Source organism: Hyla sarda, chromosome 10, assembly GCF_029499605.1.
Source record: "Hyla sarda isolate aHylSar1 chromosome 10, aHylSar1.hap1, whole genome shotgun sequence".
Taxonomy (NCBI): domain Eukaryota; kingdom Metazoa; phylum Chordata; class Amphibia; order Anura; family Hylidae; genus Hyla; species Hyla sarda.
In genome coordinates, this window is record NC_079198.1 from 8,287,211 (window position 1) to 8,292,911 (window position 5,701).

Sequence of the window (5,701 nt, forward strand, 5' to 3'; positions counted from 1 at the left end):
CTTTCAGTTTCATTTCACGAGAAATCTTGCTCCCTCCCATATTGAATCTTTAATTAAGAACTGGGAGGATACAGGATGAAGAACTGCGCTTACATGGGCATCAGTGTTCAATATGTCTTTTTTTTTTTTTTTTTTTTCAACCATAAATTTGGGGTTAACTTCCTTAACCTTGTAATATATTCAGTAACATATACCTGCAGCTACGTTACATGCTTGTCATGTGACATTTGCTTGTACAGCCAGGAAACCTATACAGCAAGACGCAGGACCATGCTGCCTGAGGCGATGTTTTGGCTGTCACCACACTTAGTACAGTGATCCCTCAACTTACAATGGCCTCAACATACAATGGTTTCAACATACAATGGTCTTTTCTGGACCATCGTAACTTGAAACCAGACTCAACATACAATGCTCAATGCTACAGACAGTCCAGATCTGTGACACTTGTCAATGGCTCGAAGAACTGACCAAACAGAATGGGCAATTTACTGGTAAAACACCTGTAGTACTGAAGTGCATGCACTGACTGGTGTCTGGTAGCGCCCCCTACAGTACAGGGAGGTATTACATGTTCTGTACACTTTACCTGTACCAGGGTTACCTGCTCCTTTGGACACCAGGTGAGGGCGGCTCCATTTTACTTTTTTTTTAGGACATTGTATGTATTGTACAGGACCCTGAAGAAGCTGCCGTCCTCTACATAGACCAGTGTTTCCCAAGCAGGGTGCCCCCAGCTGTTGCAATACTACAACTCCCAGCATGCCCGGACAGCCTTTGGCTGTCCGGGCATGCTGGGAGTTGTAGTTTTGCAACAGCTGGAGGTTCCCTGCTTGGAAAACACTGACATAGACAGTGATTACAGCTCCCAGCAGATCTTTATTACTTTTATATGTAAGGATTTGCTTTATCTGTGTTAGTTATCTACTTATTTTTCTTTAATCCTCACTTTTTCCTATTTTTTGGATGACATTTTGGTGCCTTTAGAACCAATTACCAGGTTTCCATAGAGTTATGGTCTCAACATACAATGGTTTCAACATACAATGGTCGTCCTTGAACCAATTAATATTGTAACTTGAGGGACCATTGTACTTAGATGTCCTAGTTCAATGGCCATTATTTCTGCTATCAATATATACAGCACCTATGGCAGACATAGGGGGTCTTTGTTAGTAGATAAGTTTTCAAGACCCCAAAAAGTTTACAGAAGAAACCCCCTCCCTATTTAGACTACTTATATTTTGTGGTTTTTCATAATGGCAATGGTTAAACATTGGGGGACACAGACCGTGGGTGTATCTTGCTGTCTCTAGGAGGTGTGACACTATGGTAATAAAAAAAAGTCGGCTCCTCCCAGCAGGATACACCCGCCTTCAGGCTCTGAGCTAGTCAGTTTAAGCTTAGTGTCTGAGAGCCGCGTACCCGGTCTGAACCGCCCTCTACAAGACTGCCTCTACTCATTCACATTCCCATGGGTGAACTAGTGGATAAGGCTTCCGAACCGGCATCTGACCCAGAGGACTGCTCGGACTCAATTTCTATGGTGAACTCATTGGTGACAGCCATAAGAGACACCTTTCCCTTGGAGGACCCAGGATCTTCGGATGTCAATCCAGAAGTATCCTTTCATCGTACTAAGCCAGCACCTAAAAGGTTCAACTCTCTCGCTGACTTTGATGACATTCTGGAATCCGCATGGAAACATCCAGACAAGAGATTTCCGGGAATCAAGACAATTCAAGATGGATCCCGCAGACAAGAAGGTACAATCTTTAGCGAAGTTCGCTTCTGAAGCAGCTGGCTATTCTCTTCTTCCCATCTTTGCCTCAACATGGGTGTTCAAGGTCCTGTCGGAGTGGTGCCAAAAGCTCCATCAGGATATCTTAGCGGGATCCCCCCCCAGAGGATCTATCTGCTCTGGCTCTCCAATGCGCTAAACCTGGGGACTTTCTGTGCGCAGCTTCCATGCAGTCAGCCCGCTGTTCTGCCTTTGCTGTGGGTCACCTAGCGGCCCTCCGGCGCTCTATGTGGCTTAAAGCTTGGAATGTGGATACCGCTTCCAAGAGGTCTCTCACTGAGCTTCCCCTTACGGGCGGCCGTCTTTTTTGCAAACGCCTTGATGAGATTCTCTCTGAGGCAATGGGAGGTAAGAGTTCCTTGTTACCTCAAACTAAGGCTCACCCTACTTCCCAAAGGAAGTCCTTTTTCCTTTTGGTCCTTTCGGACCTCTGGCCCCAGTAATGGGTCCGGGCAGGCGCCCTCGCGGGACAAGAAGGCTCCCTCGTTCCGGGCACGCATTCTTGGAAGTCGGACTCCAACCGCCCAAACCGGACAACCGCAAACCCAATTCTGCATGAAGTGAGGCCCCCACCCGTGGTTTCTTTTTGGGTGGGAGGTCGTCTGTTGTTTTTTCCGAGACATCTGGACCTCACACATTCAGGACCCTTGGGTCAGGGACGTGGTGTCCAACGGTTACCGGATCGAATTTGCCTCCTTTCTTTCGATCCCGGCCCCCCCGTCTTGTGGCCCCCAAGAAGGACGGTTCTGTGCGACCAATCCTAGACCTCTAGCGTCTCAACCGTCTCCTTCTCATCCGTCACTTCCGAATGGAATCTCTCCGCTCGGTGGTGTCCCTGGAACAAGGGGAGTTCCTTCATCGGTGGACATCAGGGATGCCTACCTCCATGTGCCAATATTTCCGGGCCATCATCGGTACCTCTGCTTGCGGTTCCGGAGGGGCATTTTCAATTCGTAGCCCTCCCCTTTGGTCTAGCCATGGCTCCTCGGGTCTTTACAAGTCCTTGCTCCAATGATGGGATTGTTACGGTCAAGGGGTGTCTCGGTGATACCCTATCTGGACGACCTTCTCAGAGCCCAGACTCTGCAGAATCTGGACGTCACTCTCCACACTCTGATTCTCTTCGGGGGGATGGTCAACCGGGACAAGTCAGTCCTCCGTCCTACCCAGTCTCTAACCGTTCTGAGATTTCGATTCGTCCGGCCTCTGCCCGAATTTGTCTTCCGCCGGACAAACGTCTGGCGCTTCGGGCGGGGGTCGAATGGTGGCAACTATGGAAGCCGTACCCTTTGCCCGTTTTCATTACCGCCCCCCTTCAACTGGCGATTCTGTCTCAATGGCACAGGTCTGCTCTGTCCCTCGATCGTCAGATTGTTCTCCCTCTTAGGGTACGTCAGTCTCTGCTCTGGTGGCTTCGCTCCTTCTTCCCCTTCACCGGCAGGTTGCTACAACGGATGCCAGCTTGTCGGGCTGGGGCGACGTGTTCAGGGATTGGAAGGTTCAGGAACTCCTCCGGAGACCCTTCTTCCGATAAACATATTGGAATTACGGTTGATTCTTCTTTGTCTTCTTCATTGGGAGTCACATCTTCAGTCCTGTCCTGTCCGCGTTCAGTCGGACAACTCAACGGCCGTGGCGTACATAAATCGATAGGGCGGCACTCGCAGCTTGGCAGCCATGACCGAGGTGACCAAGATTCTCACCTGGGCGGAGAACAAGGTTCCAGCCTTTTCGGCAATTCACATTCCGGGAGTGCTCAACTGAGTAGCGGACTTCCTCAGTCGGTCCTCGCCCGCCCCGGCGAGTGGTCTCTTCATCCGGAGGTCTTCACGCTGCTCTGCGGCCTCTGGGGCATTCCGGATGTGGATCTCTTTGCGTTTCGGCACAATCGGAAAATTCTTCCGTTTGTGTCCAAGTCCGGGACCCTCAGGCTTTGGCCGTGGACGCCCTAGTGATTCCTTGGGGGGGGTTCGCCCTACCTTATCTGTTCCCTCCTCTTCCGCTCCTTCCCAGGGTGCTGAGGAAGCTCGAGGCAGAGGAAGCCTCCGCCATTCTGGTAGCTCCAGATGGGCCCCGAAGGTCGTGGTACGCCGACGTAGTCAAGCTCCTGGTCGACGCTCCTCTGCGCCTTTCGCCCCACCCGGACCTACTATCTCAGGGTCCTCTTTGCCACCCCAATTTACAGTCGCTGTATTTGACGGCATGGCGGTTGAGACCGCGGTTTTGAGGGCCGCTGGTTCTCTTCCCCAGTCTTTCACACCATGCTCAAGGCTCGTAAGCCCTCCTCCGCAAGAATTTACCACCGTACTTGGCGGTCTTATTTTCGTTGGTGTGAAGCTCAGGACTTCTCCCCGGTGACCTTCTCGGTTCCCCGTCTTCTCTCCTTTTTGCAGTCGGAGCTGGAACTGGGGTTGTCTCTCAGTTCTCTTAAAGGTCAGGTTTCGTCCCTTACTGTTCTTTTCCTGCGGCCCCTGGCTTCTAATCCTCATGTCCGGTCCTTCCTGCAAGGAGTGGTGCACCTGTTTCTCCTTATCGGTCACCTTCTCCCTCTGGGGACTTGAATTTGGTTCTAAATGCCCTCCAGGGTGCACCCTTTGAGCCCCTTAGAGAGGTGTTTCTCCGCCTCCTTTTTTTGGAAAGTGGCGTTTCTTGTGGCTATCACCTCCATCCGGAGGGTGTCTGAATTGGCAGCTTTTTCCTGCTGTTCTCCCTCCGTTTCTGGTGATCCAACTGGACAAGGTCGTTTTCCGGCCAGATCCTTCCTTTTTACCTAAGGTGGTCTTGGCCTTTCATCTCAATGAGGACATTGTCCTCCAGTCCTTTTGTCCTGCTCCTTCTCATCCTAGGGAGCGCTTACTACACAAGCTGGACGTAGTTTGAGCTGTTCAGTCTTATCTCTCCATCACTTCTTTGTTTCGTCAGTGTGATTCCTTTTTCGTCCTTACGGAAGGTCGTCGCAAGGGACAACCTGCTTCCAAGGCTATCATTTCTCGGTGGATCCGGTCTGCCATTTCGTAAGCCTTCGCTGTAAGGGGAAGAGTCCTCCTTTCAGGGTTGTGGCTCATTCCACACTTTCTGTTGGGGAATCTTGGGCTCTCCAGAATAGAGCCTCGGCCTCGCAGATTGCAAGGCGGCTACCTGGTTGTCTTTGCATACTTCTCGAGGTTTTTTTTTTACCGAGTTCATACTTTCGCATCGGCTGATGCTAGTCTGGGCCGTAAAGTGTTGCAGGCGGCAGTGGACCGGCCGTCTGCCTATTTACTTATCTGCCCACCCAAGGGACGGCTTTGGTACATCCCACGGTCTGTGTCCCTCAATGGAGCCAATAGAGAAAAGGAGATTTTTTAACACTTACCGTAAAATCTCTTTCTCGAAGGATCCATTGGGGGACACAGCTCCCGCCCTTTTTGTTTTTTTTTCCTTTGGTTCTCTGTCCGAGGGTGTATTCAGTTATGTTTTTTCTTCTGGTTCTCAGACAGTTTTTGGGTCTTCTTTGACCTATTGGTCTCCTCCTATTGCTCTGGAACTTAAACTGACTAGCTCAGAGCCTGAAGGCGGGTATATCCTGCTGGGAGGAACAGACTTTTTTTATTACCATAGTGTCACACCTCCTAGAGACAGCAAGATACACCCACGGTCTGTGTCCCCCAATGGATCCTTCGAGAGAGATTTTACGGTAAGTGTTAAAAAATCTCCTTATACTATTAAAATACTAAATAGCATTGGCCAAATCTTTCAAAAAAGCTGGTAAAAAGTTTTCATTCACTTGGAGGCATTGGTGATATGTCTGATGTTTATTTTTTTTTCTTTCTCTTCCCCTCCGAGGCTTGGGAGGATTGGGTGGGAAAGTTGGGGTAAAATAAATTTTTCTGTTATGCCTGTATTGAGGTGTTGTGTTGG